General features: G+C 42.3%; 1 pseudogene; it reads left to right on the top strand.

Annotated features, from left to right (window-relative positions):
• LOC135204524 (zinc finger protein 546-like) overlaps positions 1–21,172 on the top strand; it is a 128,021-nt pseudogene that overhangs the window by 46,009 nt on the left and 60,840 nt on the right.

Genomic DNA, 21,172 nt, shown 5'->3' with positions numbered 1-21,172 from the left:
TTTTGTACTGAACTTCGTAGCGAAGACTCGGAACCCTTCGGTCCCTGACGATCAGTTCGAGTCCTTCCCATCCCCTCCCTAATGACTTCACTGTCTTCGATGCGAAGGAGATGCTGCTTTGTCCTGTGAGGGTGCAACGGCGCTATCTGAAGAAACTCGACATCCCAGGCTGATGTTGACGCCTCTTCGTTAGCACCGGGATGACCTAGAAGCAAGTACATTCCCTCGCGTTCCGCAAGAACTTCTCCGTGGAGCAGGTACTGAAGGCAGGGGTCTGGTCCAACCAAACCACATGCACCTCCTTCTACCTTCAGGATATTGCCCACAGGTCCTTGGATCGTTTTCCTTGGGACCCGTGGTGGCTGCTCAACACGTTGTTTAGCTAACCCATACCCTCGCAGGTTGAACAGCATCGAGTCTTGGTGTGACTGTAAGAATGAATGAGTGAATGAGTGTGTGACTGGCTCCTCTTCCCATCTTTTTCTCCCCCTCTACCTGTGGGTATAGGGATACGGTCATCACCCTGCTGGATATGGGGATATTAGAACTTCTCCAGATGGGAGGAAATCAATATGATTTGGTTCTCTGGAAAGAGCTGACAGTTCAGATATTCTGGGCTCCTGAGGCCAGCTTACTAGGAATAAAGTTCTTCCTGAGAAGGGTTATAGGACACATGATTCATTGTCAGTGTCTGAAGCTAGCCTAAGTACATCATTTAGAAACCAGGAGACCGTATGAGGTCTGTCCACTGGCCTTAGCCTAGCACAAGCTCTCGGGATAGACGAGAAATACGAATCTGTCAGGTCGATGTTAAAACCAAACTGGAATATTTTCCTTAAGGCAGATTTAGTTGTAGTAGTAGTACTAGCTGCTAGACCTTTTTCAAACAGGGTCCTAAAGAATGAAACTGCCAGATTCGTAGTCATTGTCCGTACCTTTGAGTCTTTTAGGAAGGTGGCTAGCTTCTTTACTGCTGAATCATACTGCCGAAGCGTAGATTCTCGTTTGTCTGATTCTAAGAACAAGGTGTTTAGCTGCTTGTAGCGTCAGCTCTACCACTTTGGAGGTGCAAGGAGTAGGAGTGTCATCTCCTACCACGAACATGGTGAATGGGCTTTTATGGTCTCTGGGGAAGATAATGGTCTCCTTTGGGACCTTATCCTCCCTTATCAGTGCCTCCTCCATCAATCGGACATAGCCCGGGAAAGGGAATTGGAGACCCGGCGGGTAGAATTCGAAGTCTTCTACTGGCTGGGTTCCACAGCCTTCGATTGTGAGCATGCCCTCTGAGAAAGGGGCATGTGCTGCTAGCCGCCATGGGTTATTATTCTTAAAGGGCGGTAGTTTTGAGGCGTCCAGTACTACAAAGGGTTGGCTGAGAGTGCCGGACCGCCGGAGGAGTTCCGCCATCAAGCTCTCCTGGTTCTGTAGCCTCTTGGTCATGGGACTGGATAGATTGTCCCCGACGTTTCTAGGCTAGAAACAAGCTGTGAGGAGATCTCCTGGACCCCATCTCCTGCATGAGCATGCCAGAGAACGTTGCCGGGTCAAAGCCAGGTTCCTGAGGTCTGGCTTTGGACCCTCTAGCTCTCGACCCCTGTCGTGTGGGGAGCAGCTTTTGCCGAGTCCGCCACCGGCTTGGGAGCTGATGACGTGCTGGCGCGGCTTGTTTTAGGAGGCTTTGGCTTTGTTGGCTTTGGAAGGGACTTCTTAATAGATTTAGGCGTCTCCTTAGAAGATTTTACTTTAGGGATTACTGAGCCCTACTTGTCCCTAGTAGTCGTGGGCCTCCCGGTAAACCCCTGGAAAGAGGAAGAAGAGGATTGAGACGGGCTAAAGGACAGAACTTTAGCCCGCGTACCACCTGCCTCACTTACCTCCCTACCTTGACCCTGGTTGTCGACAACCATGGGCTCGTGGTCCAAGTTGATGGCCACCTCTTCGAGGACCTCCTCGCCAAAACCCTCCAGGTCTTATGGCAGGGCCTGGGTCTCTTCCCAGATATTGGCTATGATCAGAGCTGCCAAATCCGCCGCTACAGTTGCCAACATTTTTCGCGTTGGGGTAATGAGCGAGCACATTCCTCCGACAGCATGTAAGGTTGCTTGGAATTGACGTGCCGGCCAATCCTCCTACCCAGACCTTGAGGGGTTGTAAGAGCCAAATCTTTGATGGCTTGGGGGGTCTGCAAGAGATAGCTACATCAAGGCCTATCCTAGGATAATGATCTACGTAATTCAATATACGTCATTATAATTCTCATTTTATCATTTAATAGAATGGTACCTACCGACTCAGTAGTGAGGTCTGTTACTAAGGCGTAACACACTTCGCACCCGGACAGCAAGTCGTCCACCTCGACTGCACATCCGGCATGAGATCTGCAGACCTCATACCCGCACGGCTGCTGCAAAATCGCCGTGCATCCTGTCTCCTGACAGCGTACCATCTGTAAGTTAAATGATACATGAGTATCACTATATGGACCCGCCGAGACGTATCCGGTGGGGCATGCATCGTAAATCTAAAGCCGCTGGGATTGATCCCAGCGGAATACGTGTCTACTACTAAATTTTACAAATTCCTACTTCCCAGAAGCTCCAGGCCCTAGTTAATCGTCTTCATCATGATTATCTTATAATAAGATAGGCTTGGTACAAACAGAACCGGGGAAGGATGAACCTGGCCTGAATCCGCTGGCACCGGAAAAGCGTTACCTAGTAGCCTAGAATCGCCTCTCTTAGCCCACTGTCCGCCCCCACCGGAGTGAGGAACAGAGGTACTAAACAAGAATGTTTGAAACAGGGTAGAGGAGTTAGGGAATTGGGAACACAGTGCTCCAGTCCTGGAATACCTGTCAGGGTGGAAGTTGCCCGTCGTAGTTAACGGACCGGAAGCATGCTTAAAGATGAACTTAAGCTAATTTAAAAACTATTATACATGAGCTCTGTCTGTTATCATCCACCCCATACCCCGTCCCTACCCCATTGCTATCTTTATACTTCCGGGTCCGGCTCAATGGGATCGGAACAGGGAAAATAGGTAAAACCTAGGCCTGAACTTGATCATATAAGGGATCGTAGCTATTGTATTTATAATAGGAACGAACTCTTGCCGGGCCTCCGGTCCCGCCGGGGTGGGAGGTGAGTCAAGGGATAGAAGACTGTGGGATAGGGTGGCGAGAACGCGGTAGCAACGCGGTGTATACCATCCCGACGAGCCAGGTGGCCAACCAGGACTCGCCACGGTGGACACCCCGGTACCATACCCACCGAGCGTGACGAGATGTACCGCTCCCCCACTGTAACCCCTACCCTCCCCCCTACTGGGGATAAGGCTCTAGCTAAACTGCCCGAGGGTAGCATATGGCGAGCTGTGTCACCCCACCGAAGTGGGTCGCCATAGAGGAGTTGGCCCACTCGTGATCAGTTGGTCACAACAAACGGCCAGGTGGGTGGGACAACCCTCCTAGAAGTCGTGAACCAACCGATACCAGGGACAGAAGGCCTATAGGCCAACTGTTTCATAAATAGACACGCATTAGAACTAAATAGACATAAATATGATATAATATAGGTATACCACAGTAGTCCTGACGCGAGAGGGGATAGGTGGGAACGGGGGGGGGGGGGGGGGGGGAGGAATAAATGGTCCTCATGAGTATAGCTAGCCTAACCTTCGCGAAATCGGAACGATCTGGTCAGGTCGGCCAGGGTGGCTCTGGAGGCAGCTAGCCTAACCCTCCAAAATCGAATTTAATCGGCGATCTGGTCAGGTAGGACCAGGGTGGCTACAAGGACATTGTACATAGGCCACAATAAGGGCCAATCTACCTTCCAAAAATCGAATTTTGACCTGGTCAGTGTATGGAACTAGCCTCCTTTATTTGGAGGTCTAGCATACGGACAAAGGGAATGGCTAAAACCGCCCAGCCAACGAATCGGTTGGGAAGCCAGCCGTAAAGGACAGGATAACAGGGATCCCAAGCCTAGCCTACCTTCCAAAACCAATGAGGCCTGGTCGGGTATGCCAGGATATAGCTCTCACGTCAGGATGATAATATGTAAAGCATAAATTCTTAGTTAACCCTTAAATGCGGAGCGGTAAATAAAAAAATGACTCCCGTGTGCCGGAGGGGTTTGAGAGTGAGCGCGGAAGCGGAAAAAAATATTTTTTTTCAAAAAAATCACAGCGTGCTTAGTTTTTCAAGATTAAGAGTTCATTTTTTGGCTCCTTTTTTTGTCATTGCTTGAAGTTTAGTATTGCAACCATCAGAAATGAAAAAAAATTATCATTATCATATATAAATAATGCGATATATGATAGCGCAAAAACGAATTTCATATATAATTGTATTCAAATCGCGCTGTGCGCCAAACGGTTAGAGGTAACAAGTTACTTTTTTTTCGTTGTAATGTGCACTAAATTGCGATCATTTTGATATATAACACATTGTAAAACGATAAAAGCAAACACAGAAAATATTATCACAAATGATGCATGAATTCGTAGCGCGCGGATGTAAAAAAATAATTTTTTAAAAAATTCACCATAAATCGAAATATTGTTATAGGGACTTGCAATTTGTTTCAAAATGAAGGAGAATGATTGAATATTACGATACTGTAAGAGTTTTAGCTTACAAATGCAGTTTTTTGACCATTTCGAACGAGTTAAAGTTGACCGAATGTCGAATTTTTGTTAAATTTTTTTTTATATGCAAATATAAAAAAATGAGAAATGCTACAACCTTCCAATAATTTTTTGTTATATTGCGCATGTTTTGCGCACATTTTCATATATAAAACTTTAAAAAAGCGTAATATGAAAAGGCTCAAATATTAGGAGAATGTGACCTACGCGTTTCCGAGATTTTCGGCCGAGAATCGGCGCGCGGACGGAATAAAAAATATTTTTTTCAAATATTCACATAAATCGAGATATTGTTCTAGAGACTTGCAATATGTTTTAAATTGAAGATAACTGATTGAATATTACTAGACTGTAAGATTTTTATGTTACAAATGCGTTTTTTTACCATTTCGGTTGAGTCAAAGTTGACCCGATCGTAGTTTTTTTCGTACTTATCGTACTTTATATGCAAATATTTCAAAAATGATAAATGCTACAACCTTCCAATATTTTTTGTTATATTGTGCACGTTTTTGCGCACATTTCCATATATAAAACTCTAAAAAAGCGTAATATGAAAACAGGCACAAATATTAGGAGAATGTGACCTACGCGTTTTCGGATATTTTCGGCCGAGAATCGGCGCGCGGAGGGGAAAAAAATATTTTTTTCAAAATTTTCACCATAAATCTGAGATACTGTTCTAGAGACTTGCAATATGTTTTAAATTGAAGATAAATGATTGAATATTACTAGACTGTAAGATTTTTATGTTATATATGCGTTTTTTTTGACCTTTTCGGTTGAGTCAAAGTTGACCGATTGTAGTTTTTTTCGTACTTATCGTACTTTATATGCAAATATTTCAAAAATGAGAAATGCTACAACCTTCCAATATTTTTTGTTATATTGTTCATGTTTTGCGCACATTTCCATATATACCTTTAAACTTTAAAAAAGCGTAATATGAAAAGGCTCAAATATTAGGAGAATGTGACCTACGCGTTTCCGAGATTTTCGGCCGAGAATCGGCGCGCGGAGGGGAAAAAATATTTTTTCAAAAATTCACCATAAATCGATATACTGTTCTAGAGACTTGCAATTTGTTTTAAAATGAAGATAAATGATTGAATATTACTAGACTGTAAGATTTTTATGTTATAAAAGCGTTTTTTGACCTTTTTCGGTTGAGTCAAAGTTGACCGATCGTAGTTTTTTTCGTACTTATCGTACTTTATATGAAAATATTTCAAAATGAGAAATGCTACAACTTTCCAATATTTTTTTGTTATATTGTGCATGTTTTGCGCACATTTCCATATATAAACCTTAAAAAAGCGTAATATGAAAAAGGCTCAAATATTAGGAGAATGTGACCTACGCGTTTCGGATATTTTTCGGCCGAGAATCGTCGCGCGGAGGGGAAAAAATATTTTTTTCAAAAATTCACAATAAATCGAGATACTGTTCTAGAGACTTGCAATTTGTTTTAAAATGAAGATAAATATTGAATATTACTAGAATGTAAGATTTTTATGTTATAAATGTGTTTTTTTTGACCTTTTTCGGTTGAGTCAAAGTTGACCTATCGTAGTTTTTATCGTACTTATCGTACTTTATATGCAAATATTTCAAAAATGAGAAATGCTACAACCTTCCAATATTTTTTGTTATATTGTGCATGTTTTGCGCACATTTCCATATACGAACCTTTAAAAAAGCGTAATATGAAAAGGCTCAAATATTAGGAGAATGTGACCTACGCGTTTCCGAGATTTTCGGCCGAGAATCGTCGCGGGCGAGGGGAAAAAATATTTTTTTCAAATTCACCATAAATCGAGATACTGTTCAAGAGACTTGCAATATGTTTTAAAATGAAGATAAAGGATTGAATATTACTAGACTGTAAGATTTTTATGTTATAAAAGCGTTTTTTGACCTTTTCGGCTGAGTCAAAGTTGACCGATCGTAGTTTTTTTTCGTACTTATCGTACTTTATATGCAAATATTTCAAAAATGATAAATGCTACAACCTTCCAAAATTTTTGTTTATATTTTTGCATGGTTTTGCGCACATTTCCATATATAAACCTTTAAAAAAGCGTAATATGAAAAGGCTCAAATATTAGGAGAATGTGACCTACGCGTTTCCGAGATTTTCGGCCGAGAATCGGCGCGCGGAAGGGAAAAAAATATTTTTTTCAAAAATTCATCCATAAATCGAGATACTGTTCTAGAGACTTGCAATATGTTTTAAAATGAAGATAAATGATTGAATAATACTAGACTGTAAGATTTGTATGTTATAAATGCGTTTTTTGACCTTTTCGTTGAGTCAAAGTTGACCGATCGTAGTTTTTTTTCGTACTTATCGTACTTTATAGCAATATTTCAAAAAGGATAAATGCTACAACCTTCCAATATTTTTGTTATATTGTGCATGTTTTTGCGCACATTTCCATATATAAAACTATAAAATAAGGGTAATATGAAAAGGCACAATATTAGGAGATGTGACCTACGCGTTTCGGATATTTTCGGCCGAGAATCGGCGCGCGGAGGGAATAAAAATATTTTTTTCAAAATTCACCATAAATCGAGATATTGTTCTAGAGACTTGCAATTTGTTTTAAAGTAAGGTAAAGATTGAATATTACTAGACTGTAAGTAATTTTGCTTACACCCCCCTATATAATATATATATATTATAGTATATATATATATCTATTATTATACATATTTAATTATATATATATATGATATATATATATATCTATATATATATATATATTATATATATATATATATATATCTATATATATATATTATATATATATATATATATATATATATATATATAGATATATATATATATATATATATATATAATATATATATATATATATAGATATATATATATATGATATATAATATATATCATATATATTTTATATATTATAAATATTTTTTTTTTGGGGTAAGAAAAGAGAAGTGTCACCTGCATTCCTTTTATTTGTATTGGTACAGAATCGAAGAATGATATATATATTTTACGTATAAAAAAAAAATATATATATGTATATATATATATATATATATATATATATATATATATATATATACATACATATATATATATATACGTTAAAATATATATATTACATTCTTCGATTCTGGTACCAATACATAAATAAAAAAAGGAATGCAGGTGACACTTCTCTTTTCGCACACAATGAAATGTCTTATTATTATTTTATCATGCACATTCAGATATATAAAAAAAATTGTAATAAATATAAAACTAATATAAAATAAATGCAGAATACTCACTCGTAATCCTGACTCTTTGTTCTATTCTTGTTTTCTCCCTCCTCCATTGAAGAGTCTTGCATTTTTTTCCACTCGACATGACGAGGTACAGGTGGAGGAGGGAGACGCGCGCCCTTACTGCTGATGGACCCGGCGGCCCCGTGCACCCTCCGCTGTCGGTTTAGGGGGCGCGCTCCAATACATGACCCTTAGTGTGGTACTTTCGGTCACACTCCCCTATCCTGCAAAGAGCAACTTTGCAGAGACGACAGAAGAACCGGGTGTCTCTCCTTCTGCCATTCATATGGCACACCCGGCACCGTTCTGCCTTCGCCCTTCTAAGGCCTCCAGTATGTGTTCCCCTGCTGCAGCCGACACGCAGGGTCCACTACCCGACGAGAAGCGGTGATGGCGGGGCCGGCAGCAAGAGGGCGTCGTCAGCAGGGGCGGCAGCAGGGGCGTCGTCAGCAGGGGCGGCGGCAGCAGGGGCGGCGCTAGCAGCGGCAGCAGCAGGGTGGCAGTCAGGGGCGTCAGCAGGGGCGTCGTCAGCAGGGGTGGCGGCAGCAGGGGCGTCGTCAGCAGGGGCGTCGTCAGCAGGGGGCGTCGTCAGCAGGGGAGTGGCGGCAGCAGGGGCGGCGGCAGGTCGAGCGAAGTTTGGCCCTCCTATCTGCCCTTTCCTCTAGGGGCAGATCTGCAGCTCGGGGCAGGGGGTCAGTTATGGAGGGCCATCATCGGGATCGAAGTTGATGAGGGCATTCCCGGCTACCTCTAGAACTTGTATGTGGGCCAACCTCGGAAGATTGTCACCGCGGTACCCACAGTACAGTATGTAGGCATTTTGGAGGGCCAACTGAAGGATGTATTTGAGGAGCTTCTGTGTCCACCTTCTGGTTCTCCTGGCGAAGGGATAGTACTGGATGAGCTGATCAAAGAGATCAACTCCTCCCATGTGCCTGTTGTAGTGCCCAATGACAGTAGGCCGCTCGGTACGAAACTCCTCAAACACAATCGGCCCTGTCGACGTGTCTTCTTCCGCTGTACGATCTCTTCTTGGATGGGTTCATGACTCGTCGTAATCATGGGGACGAGTTGGAACACCCTTCCAACAGATGATGAAGACAGCGCCCTTCCGCCGCCACTCTGTCTCTCCTCTTGCCAGGTGTTGCGGATGACTAGCGAACCTCTTGAGGACATTCGGGGCCCCACGCACCAACCGAAGGGTACCACTGACGTGAACATCTGCTTCATACAGTTTCCTGGGCCAGGGATACCGAGTTATAATAATTATCCATAAACAGGTGATATCCCTGGTTACGGAAACGTCCCCACAAGGTTGAATACAGTGTCACGCAGCGTGGAGAAGACCCCGGTATACACTGAAAAGTCCACACGTATCCAGTGTTGGCTCGGTAATGAGAAAGAATTTCACACCATATTTCTTTGGCTTCTTGGGTTATACACTTTTATACTAAGACGTCCTTTGTAAGGCATCATCCCCTCATCCAAAGACAGGTTCTTTCCAGGAATCACGAGATTACTACACCGCTCACGGATATAATCCAACACTGTACGCACTAAAATGAGGCGATCACTGTTATTCCAGGGGTATGGCCCTTCGGTTTGAGGCGTTGAAGTACCTGTCCATCGCCTAGGAAATTATCACTGGGACATAACGCCAGGCACATTCGGCCATACATAAAAAGAATTTCTCCTCCAATATTGCCTGACGTCGACAGCAGGTGTCAAACCAAAATAAATGTGGAGCCCCAAAAATGTGCCATGTCAATGAGGTTGCAACCCCGCCAGTAATACGACAAGGTCGTCTTCAGCTCATACCGGCAGTACCGAGCGTAGTCCACGTCTCTTGTACCAGGTATTCCAGCAATTCCCGCGTCAGGAAAAGCTGGATGAACCCCAAAACAGTCAGGGGTACTGGTACGGTCATCCCAGGGGTTGCCGTGAAGGGGTGCATGTTAGGAGGGGTGGGGTCCTCCGTCCACCCCTCGTCACTCTCCGACGACCGACCTTACCTGGCTGGCTGCGACGAGCCGACCTTCTACGTGCCCGGTGCGGGCACGATGCACACTACCCCCCCCCCGCCCCCGTTGGCCCATCACCCTCACTTAGGCCTCACTTTCTGTATCGTCCTCTGCGATAAAAACTTGAGCCCGTGTCCCCACCCTCCCCCTCCTCCTCAGATTCCCCCTCTATGCACTGAATTCGAGCTCACTTTCGGGATGTGAGCCTCGAACGGACATTGGGGGCAAATATTCATCCTCACTTTCATCGGGACTGATGTCCTCATCACTCGATGACCATCCGCCATCAAAATGAGGACTTGCGACATGTTCCCGATCAAGCTCCGAAAGATATTCGTCTGTCCCTTGGTTGGAGGCCTCCCAAATGCCTACGAATGCCCCTAAGGATGCCCACATGCTTCCTAGGGGTAACCAAGGCAAACGATGTTCCCGAAACACTTTCAGCCACACGTGGCCGCACAGAACGGCCTTGAGGCGCGGGGTCATGCTGGGTGCTTGGCCCCTCGCCAGCATCCAGGTCCAAAACTCGCCTTACACGATCCCTTCCGACGGGTAAAACGCGCCTTTCACGGTTCACACGTCGTTGAGACATATCTAGGAATGTCCTGTAGCAATACAAATGCTCAAAGTTCTCGCACAGTCCAGAAAAAACACGCTTTTCACGAAAGATCGCTCTCGGATGGTGCGCTACTGATGCTGGCTGGAGCGAAGAAGAAGATATCGCGCATGCGCACCTGGGTCCACGCTTCAAAACAAAACAAGGCCTTGATCCGTGAACTCCCAGCATTCCCCAAGGCGCGTGATTCAAAAGTTTTAGGCTGGTAGGCCTATAAGTATTTTTCCGCGAATTTTAAAAAAAACTTTCGTATGTCGACGTAAAATACGTCCAGTCGGCACCCGACAGACAATTTATCTCGACGTAAAATACGTCCAGTCGGCGTTTAAGGGTTAAATGCTAATCTAACCATCGAACGCGACTACAATTAATATGGGGACTAATTGAAAGTCGTCATGAATGTTATGAATGTTCACGGGTAGCGATGCATGTAATGGTTGACTCAGGAGCGGCGTCATTCGGGGCTCCCTCTACATAACAACGCCTAAACATACTTATAACTAACATCGCTACCCTAAAAAGTGCAAAATTGATAATTGCGGTACTCAACTTAGATACGGGAGTCTCCTGACGTTCAGCCATCTCAAAATAAGCAAAAAGAGCTTCCAAAACAACACACACGTGAAACAGTGAAAGTGCTATTAAAGGAATGTTGGAGGGGACTCTAGTTGTAGCAGTAGTGGGCGGTAGATGACCTTGGGACGGCTCCTCTTTAGAACGGGGGAAATTGAGAAAGGAAGAGACTAGTTGGCAGGGGACCTCTGGTAGTGGTTTCACACGCCCCAGTTTCCATACCGACACCCTATTAAGGGTGAGCGAGCCGGGTATAGCCCTGGCATATCCATATGGCTTTTTCTCTAGTATATTTAGCAATATTTATACCTTAGAAATGAGTGCTATGGGAGCATTTCACAGGACGACACAGGTTAGGCCCAGAAAAGAAATTTACATGAATCATACTAAATGTCTCTTTTCTTTACTTGATTTATTGGTAATATTGATGAATTTGCAGGATAGTATATACTGTGCCAATATTTTATGCATTTTTACAGACTTACAAAAATACATTATAGCCAAATTGACCTTAAAATTAGAGAATCATAGGCTAATTTAAACAATAGTAGTGTTTTGATTCCAAAATTAGCCTAGCAGACATGAACTTAGCCTATCTCAGACAATATTTGCCAGAAGCAAGACTCGAACATGACATGGAGTATGGCTGAAATTATGATTTCTGATGGAAAAAAAAGCTGTATGCTGATTGCTTTAGCCTCCAGGACATTGTATATTGTTTGTTACTGGGGAAAACATTAATATACCTGTGTACAATGTAACCCCAGTGCACTTCCTATGTATTTATAATGATCAGTTCTTTATCTTCCAGATAATTCGTGAAGCACCAAATGCAGACTTGTTGAGAGGTCCTTGAATTAAAGTTACAGTCCATAATTGTCGAAAGGAACTATTTTTTTGGTCTTGTTGGAAATTTGTTAAGACTGTTGTGCATTTTATTTTTTCTGTAAGTATTTAGAAGATTATTTATACATTTATGAGTAATGTTATTCATTTATGGTTTCAAGTTTAACTCGTGAGGTTAAGAATGTTTTCCAGCTGTTTAGGCTTAGCTCTCTTGGCATCAGAATTGAAAAACAAAATCATTTGTTCCTACGAGGGTATGAACCTTCGTCTGTTATATGAGAGGACAGGCAGTCCCCCAACTTATGACGAGATCCGTTCTAATGTTTGTGTAGGTGGAGATGGTGTAAGTCGAATAATAGCTAATCAGTGGCTTAATGCCGTGTTGTTCACACACAAATACAAAAAACCTTTGGTCTTTACATTAGGATATTACTTACAGTGTGAGCTGGTAATGGCTTTCTAACTTATAACAAGACACTGTAGTTAGCTACCAGCTGTAGGGATGGAGCCCTGCCCACCAGTCGGTACAAACTCACTTTTCTTTCAGCTGTCGTTGAGTGTAAACGTCTCCTCTGCCTGAATGGCCATTTGACTTACCATATTTTCTATTTGATATATGAGCATAGTTGTTGTTTTGCATATACTGATATAATGCAAATCCATGACTTATCTGAGCCAAGGGAGGGAAAGCTGTGTGACATGAGGTGTTGCCTTGGCAACGACAGACCTTGCATCGCTTCCTCTCCTTCCTTGAGATAGATCTTCAGAGTGGAGAAAATGTGTGTGGGGAATCTAGCCCTTGTTCCAAGTGTTGTGTTTGGCCATCAGAACAAGGGTCCAGTTTGCTTGGGAAAGGAAGAGAAGAGGGTTTCTCTGGCATCTTCAAATTGCAACACACCTCCAGTGATGCCAAGTTTTCTCTCTGATTCCTTCCTGCCCTCACCCAAATGGTGTCCTGTTGTTGCCACTCCTAAGGGAGCTGTCTCCCCTTCACTGTCTCCTATTGCCTTGTTGGGAGAGAGTTGGCGTGGTGGTCTATGACCCAGTACGACTTTGAGGGGGAAAATTCCCCCTCAGGGTGAAGAGGGAGTGCTCCTCTTAACCTGACTTGTCTTGCAGGTGTGGTGGAGCCTGAGGAGCTTTGGGGAGTTGTGGCTCTCCCTAGGCCCCCTGTGGGAGCCTTCCTTGGAGGGCTTGATCTCAAACACAGCGTTGGTTCCTATGATGTGTGCCTCTGAATTCTTTCCCTTGGGGAAGGTCCTTCTCCACTTCCTTTGAAAAGAGAAGGAGTCGCAGAGTAACTTCATCATCCTCATCTTCGTGTGCCTACACCTCCTCCCCTTCTTATCAGTGGAATCAAGGGGAGGAAGAAGCTGTTTTTCCCAGCTATATGAAGGTCCATAGGTCTTGTAATGGTCATCTGTCTTCCATGGAAAAGGTTAAGGGATCTCTCGTTTGCTCTCCTGATTTGTCTACGGGGAATGGGAACCATTGCACTGGTTCCACAGGCCCCTATGTTACTGGTACTGTCCCAGGAAGTTACCTTCCCTGGCCAGAAAAGTTCCTTCTACTGCTTCACGGGATTCCATAAACTGGGATACACGGATCCCCATGGTACCAGTACCAGCCCCTGGAAGTCACTTGCCCTTTCCATAATCTAGAGTAGATTATTAGATGCTAGTCCTCCCCCTCTCTCTAGCAAGGGGAGAGAGGGGCTGACAATAAAAGAAACCTGGAAGTTGTATTAGACTTTTATTGTCTCCAACATTTACTAAGGGATTCAGAGCCGATGGAAGGCTGTTTTTCGGCAATAACTTTTTATTAAAGCATTGGATAAAGGTGGAAGGTGGCAAGTGTCTATTTTATAACCCTATTCAATTTTTGCAAATATTATTTAGTACCTAAGTTTGATAGTTTTGGTAATTATAGTGTAAAATGAAGTTGTTTCGATTCCAGAACCGAGAAAATCACAGAAGAGGATTCCAAAACCATTGTGACGTAGACTTACGTAATATGACGTCATGAAGCTCCGCCCATCCACTGGTAGGCAGTAACAGGTGGAAAGGATATGGTTACACAGCTATCAGATGTTAACGTAATTTTTCAGTTTTTAGTCACCTTGTGATTTTGTTAACATTTATATTAAGACATTTAGTATTTAAGTATTTATTTTTAAGGAAGTTTGTATTGTATATATTACGAAAGTTAAGTTTTAGTGTGGTGATTTTGCGCCTCCTCCCCGCTCGTTAAAAATTTTTTTGAATTACCCTTTTAACACTCGTATCTTTTTGTTTACGTTTGTGGGTACGTGACTGGAGCCCTCGGTGAAGGAGTGAGAAGAGACAAAGCGAGTGTTTGGGCAGACAGTTCGGGCTATCTACAGAGGCTGTCCTTTTTTTGCTCTGCAGCTGCCGCAATTAATATGTTTTATCGACGCTTTTGGGAGTACTTTGAGCCGCCCTTCGCGGTACACATCTGGCCACCTGCGTGTTGTGTACGCTGTACTTTGAGTGCTGTCCTTTGCAGGTACGCTTCTGGCCACCTGCGGTGTTGCGTCCTGCTTGTATTGCAGGTGATTTGTGCACCTGCGGACTTATCTCACTGCCACCTCAGTGGAAGAGTTTTCCTGAGGTGTTAGAAGCATTTGCTTTTCCAGGACGCCTGGTTATTGCAGCTGTGGGGGCCTTGATGCCCGTTAGAAGTCAAGTAGGGAGACAGATCCCAGGTAAGCGTTCCTTTTTGTATGGTCGTGCAGGACCTCTCGACTCCTCCTTCCTGGTGCTTCTGTACTCCCCTGTCAGCAGAGTTCTGAATTATTTGGATCACGGCCTACTGTAAGGCTAGACCTTTATTATTAGTCCTGGATCACGGACTCCCTTCTGAGTGTGAGGAGATATTTTTGTTGTCTGTAGTTATTATTATTTATATATATAGTTCTCTATAATGAACTGTTGAGACAGTTGAGATTTGCCCTTTTGTTGTTTGATTACAAATTATAAATTGTTATATTACAGCCTCGTGGCTTTTATATTTGTTATAATAAATTTAGATTGTAAACATAGGTGGAGATTATTAAGTGTTTTCTCACTATTACTCTTCGCCTTCCTTCCTATCCTATTTAGTTATAGGTATTGGTTAATTTATTCATTTTGATCTGGCCAGTTATATTTTATATTTTGATGTATTTGCATTCATGTGTTTCTCTCTATTATCTCTGTTTAGGGCTTAGTTTTTTAGAAGTTAGGATCCCAACAAGGGATTATTTAGACTAGAGTTTGTCCTTGGCAGTCACAAGGTTGACTTTGATTATTTTTCTTTGTTAATAAATATTGTTGAGTTTTCCTGAGTGTTTTCGTCTCCATTGATCATTTTTGCTGGATACTCTGTAACAACACTGAGTGTACATCTTTTAGTGCAGACAAACCTGCACCACGGCCCAACAAGGGTCGTAACAATTGGCGACCGTGACAGGATCGATGTACTCAGGGGTATCTGGTATTTTGGTCTGTGGAGCGACACTTGGGTGATCTCTTCAATATTTATTTTGTAGTATTGCCTTTCTCCCTGAGTTATTAATTTTTGGCCAAGATGGAAGAGTTTAACTTTGACCCAGCTGAATTTTTGGGGTCTGCTGACTGCCTAAAGTACTTGCCTGTTTTAAATAGGAAACATTTAGTTGCTTGTGCACAGTGGTTGGGTGTTCCGCTGAAGTCGGCGGGCACTAAGAGAGATATATTGGAGGCTGTGAAGGGTAAGATTGCCCAGGATTTAGCTGAGGCCGAACATTTGGTGAGTGAAAGTGAAGTAGAAAGTGATGGTGAAGATAGTATTAATGATGATTTGGAAGAGGATAGGTTGAGCGTAGAGCTGGTTTGACTTTGTTTGAGGATCCTCCTCGTACAGTATTATTTATGAAGGTCCCTCGAATATACCTAAGGTAATGTGTCTAATAACCCATTTTTGCCCCCCCTTAATTCTTTGCCAGTTGAACCCTGGCTTCTGTTCATACTTCGGGTGAATCTAAGGAGGAGGTAGAATATAAATTAATTGTAAACGAATTGAATTAAAGAAAATAGAATTTGAGGAGGAACGAGCGGGTGAGGCGTCACGAGTTAGAGATGGTGAAGTTGAATATAGAGATGGCTAGGTTACAGGGAGCCAATTTGGTCAGTTCCCCTAAAGGTATGTTTCAGGAACGGTTTAATTTAGGTGCAGCGCTAAAGTTGGTGCCAGTCTTTGATGAAAACAATGTCCCTGAATTTTTCAAAGCCTTTGAGCGTGTTGCCGCCCAGTTGTCTTGGCCCTCTGAAATGTGGACTGTTTTAATACAATGTAGGCTGGTGGGCAAGGCTATCCGGGTGTACAATGCCTTGGAGGAGGGAATTGCCAGGGACTATCATAAGGTCAAAAGCGCTGGTATTAAAATCCTATGATCTGGTTCCGAGCCTATCGCCTCAAAATTTAGGAATTATAATAACATCCTTCACAGTCTTATGTAGAATTCGCTCGGGTCAAGGGAGGAACAATTTGACGACTGGCTGAAAAGCCGACAAGTGGTTGTCTTTTGCAGCGTTGCGGGAATTGTTGCTCCTTGAAGAGTTCAGGCATGTAGCAAAGAGTTGAGGGTCCATCTTGAGGAGGTCAAAGCTGTGAAGTTGAGTAGTGCCGCTCAGTTGGCAGATGAATATTGTTGTTGACCCATCGCTCTGGCAATGGTAACTTTGGGTAACAGGGTTTTAAATGATCCCTCTTCCCGTGCCCACAGTAGTGGAAGGAGGGGAGAACCACCTTCGTCGACTCCTAATATTCCTAAGATTAATAATGCTAATTCTTTTTCAGATGGTAGGAATGTTGGTAGAGTCTCAGGAGGGTCTCCTCCCCCTCGTGTCTTTGTTAACAGAGGTACATCTAATTCTGGCAATAATCAAAGGTACAATAATAATAATGGTAACAGAAGTACTGGACGTAGAGTAACCTGTTTTTGGTGTGACAAGCCAGGTCATTTCCAGAACCAGTGCAATGCCCGTAGACGATACTTGAGAGAAACGGCCAAATGCAGTTTCATTAATTTCTGAGAGGTCCAGTTCTTGTGATAATCAAGTGGAAAAATCTGTAGTTAGTAGTAAGGTAGATAATAGTAGTAGTGGACATTCTAATAAAACACAGTTGTGACTCAATTTTGACAAATATGTATGGCCAGGTAAAATTGTTCTTGGATCTAAGATTATCAAGTAAAGTTCTTGAGGGACACTGGTTCAGCTCGGTCTCCTTGTGTTGAGGGATACCTTAAAAGGTTGTAAAGAGTATTCAGGGAATTATGTCGTTCTGGGAGGGTTCCCGAACACTGTTGTTTTCTGCTCCGTTGGTGGATGTCAGGTTGTCTTTTCCTGGATGTGATAAGGTTTCCGAGTTGGCCGTTGTTGATAGTCTCCCCATTCCTGGGATTGACGGTATTTTGGGTTTTGGGGCAATGATATGGTCAATGGTGAGGGTCAGGAATTATTTCCATATTGTCCATTAATGCATGTCCCATAGCTATAACAACCCGGTGCCGCAGCAAGAGCTGCTGATCTACTTGATGTCGATGATGATTTAATGCTTAGTAGTTTAGAAGTAGATGTAGAAAGGCCCGGGTCAGTAGATAGTGGTAGTAATAGTATTATTATTAATGATTTGAAACCTGATTGGGACAGATTGGCTTTTATTGAAGCCCAGAAAAAAGAATTTGACTTTGAATTGGGAGACATTAATGATTTGACTAAACCTCGGTTTGGTATTACCAAGGGTCTACTTTACAGGTTTAGTCGTCCTTCGACAGATGATCTGGCAAGACTTCTCAGATTGCACAAATTGTGGTTCCGTCCCAGTTCCGTGAATCGGTAATGAATCTTGCTCACAACAATTTTCTTTCAGGCCATTTTGGGGTATGGAAAACTTTCCAAAATTAGCAAGTATTTTTGGTGGCCTGGGATGAAATCTTCTGTGAAGCATTATGTGAAGGAATGTGAGGTTGTCAGGTTATGGGAAAACCAAATCAAATAATTCCCAAAGCTCCTTTACATCCTATCCCTGCCATTGGTGAACCATTCTCGGAATTGGTGATAGATGTCGTTGGTCCTTTACCTAAAACCAAGTCTGGTTATGTTTTTATTTATTAACTATTATGGATAGAGCCTCTAGATTTCCCGAAGCATTCCCTATGAGACGTATTACATCTAAAGTGGTTTTTTGAAAAAATTAATGGATTTCTTTTCCAGGTATGGTCTCCCTCGTGTTATTCAGACAGATTGTGGTACAAATTTCACGAGTAAGGTATTTAGAGGTAAATGTGCTGAACTGGCCATTCAGCACATTACCAGCGTACCTTATCACTCCGGAGAGTCAAGGTGTGGTGGAGAGGTTTCACCAGACCCTTAAATCCATTTTGAAAAAACATTGTTACGAACAAGGTAGTGAGTGGGATAAAGCACTTCCCTTTGCCCTCTTTGCTCTTAGGAATCATCCAAATTCTTCCACTGGTGTAGCTCCCTTCGAATTGGTATTTGGTCATAAAGTTCGTGGTCCTCTAGAAATTTTTAGCGAAGTGCTACAGTCCGGTCGAAGGGGAGAGGTTAAAGTTGGAGAATTTGTAGAGGATTTGAAAAGAGGTTGTTCAGTGCTTGGAATTTTGCACGGGAAAATCTGAGTTATTCACAAGCTGTGATGAAGGATAATTTTTGTTGACAGAAAAGCTAAAGCTCGTTCTTTTGAACCTGGAGAATTGGTTTTGGTTTTGTAGTATGGACCCGGACAATTTTCTTGAACCAAGGTATAAGGGTCCCTGGAAGGTATTGAGGAAGTTGTCCCGAGGTCAATTATGAAATTGAATCTCCAGGCTCAAAGTAGAAAGTGTAGAATTTATCATATAAAGACTGAAGCCATATCATTGTAAATGGTGTTGATCATTTAGCAATTGTGTATGAACCGATATCGGTAGTAGTAGATGTTCCTCCTGAAGAATCTGATGACTTATTGTATCAAGTTCCTTCCGATGCTTTGTTTGAAAATTTGCAAAATTTAGGAATCTTGCAGGAAGGTTTGGAACATTTGGATGTTAGTCAAAGAAAAGATGTACTTAATTTAATTTATTCCTTTACAGATTTATTTAAGGATTCTCCAGGTAGAACTAATCTTCTTCAGCATGATGTTGATGTGGGAAGTGCTCCTCCTGTTAAGCAAAAGTCCTTATCGGTTGAATCCCGTGAAAAGGGATATAGTCAGTAAGGAGATTGAGTATATGTTGGAGCACGACTCATTCAGCCTTCTGTTAGTCCCTGGAGTTCTCCTATAGTTCTTGTTAAAAAAGGCAGACGGTAAGTTTCCGCATGTGTGTGGACTATAGGAAAGTAAACGTCCATACAAAGAATGATTCTTTTCCTTTGCCTCGTATTGATGATTGCCTCGACCAGATAGGATCTGCTAATTTTATTACAAAGTTGGATTTACTGAAAGGCTATTGGCAGGTTCCGTTATCTGATCGAGCCCGTGAAATCTCTGCATTTGTCACTCCCTTGGTTTGTATGAATGCAAGGTTATGCCCATTCGGGATGAAAAATGCAGCATGCACTTTTCAGAGACTGATGAATAGGGTTATTTGTGTTTAGAAGGAACAGAGATTTATATTGATGATTTGGTAGTGTATAGCAATGACTGGCATACGCATTTGGTAAGGTGCGTAAAGTATTTGAGGCTCTTAGGTCTGCTGCTGGTTTGGTTATAAATTTAGCCAAGTGTGAATTTGGTAAGACTAAGGTTTGTTATTTGGGTCACGAGGTTGGTTTGGGTCAGGTGGCTCCGAAACAAGCTAACCTCGAGGCTATTATTAATTTGAAAAGCCCAAGTAATGTCAGAGAGGTGAGAAGGGTTCTAGGTATGCTTGGCTACTACAGAAAGTACGTTAGAAATTTCTCAGACCTTGCTCATCCTCTTACAAAACTCCTAGAAAGGTCAGAAATTCTTTTGGTCGCAGCAGTGTGAGGAAGCTTTTAATAAGCTTAAATCTGTGTTGTTGACTAACCCCATTTTAATTTCCCCAGATTTTCAAAGACCATTTTCTCATTGCTGTGGATGCCAGTGATGTAGGAATTGGTGTGTCCCTCTTTCAAAGGAATGGAGGAAGGTGAAGTTCACCCAGTATCTTATTTCAGTCGTAAGTTATTGGCGGCAGAAGAAGATACTCACAATTGAAAAAGAAGCCCTTGCTTTGGTCCGCACACTTATGCACTTTAAACCCTATGTAACTAATTTTTCTTTTCCCATAGAGTCTGGACTGATCATAACCCACTGGTTTTTATTGAACGGATGAAAGGGGCCAACCAGAGGATCTTGCGCTGGGCTCTCTTTCTTCAAGAATTTAAATTGGTGATAAAGCACATTAAGGGTTCCGAAAATAAGATTCCTGATGCCCTTTCCGAAATTGATTAGTTTGCCTTCTCTCTCGTACGTCACCCTTGCTCGTTTTCTCCAATAGGTTATATGAAAAAAATTATTTTTTGAATATGTATGGTTTCAATATTCCTGCAAGTTTTATAGGTTTGAATTTAGTAGGTTTATTTGTTAATACCTGTTTATTTTTATTATACGGTTTGGCGACTGCCAGTTGTTGAGGTTTGTATGAAGTTTATACACTCTTAATATTTTATGATATTGCCCTTGGTTCCTAGCCAATTATTGATTTGTCACAATATACTTTGGACTTTGAATTGATGATTATATATAATGACTTTTTGGACTATATTGTTCGTGTATTGTAGGTTAAGGTGTAGGCCTGTGTGTGCCTGTAAGTTTATTTAGGTAAAGTTAAGTAGGTTGGTTTCCTTAGACTTGGGGATTTGTGACTTTTATGATCCTGTTTAAACTATGGGTATTGTTATGTCATGTCTGTCCTTTGCCATGCCTTGTCTTTGGGTTCAAGAGTATGGTATTCTCACTTATCTTTAAAATAATGGTAAGCTATATAAAGCTTTTGGTTTGCATTCCCCAATGGTATTTTCTGTTGATGTAATATAATTTGGTTTCAGATTTGTTGCTCTATTATTGTATGTTTGCCTGTTGTAGATTGTCTTTATTCTTTCCTTACAGGTTTGTTAGTACTACATTTATAAAAAAAAATTTTCTG

The sequence above is a fragment of the Macrobrachium nipponense genome, chromosome 47 (genome assembly GCF_015104395.2).
Source record: "Macrobrachium nipponense isolate FS-2020 chromosome 47, ASM1510439v2, whole genome shotgun sequence".
Lineage (NCBI taxonomy): Eukaryota > Metazoa > Arthropoda > Malacostraca > Decapoda > Palaemonidae > Macrobrachium > Macrobrachium nipponense.
Note: the sequence above shows the minus strand (reverse complement) of the source record. Positions and strands in the feature narration are given on the sequence as shown.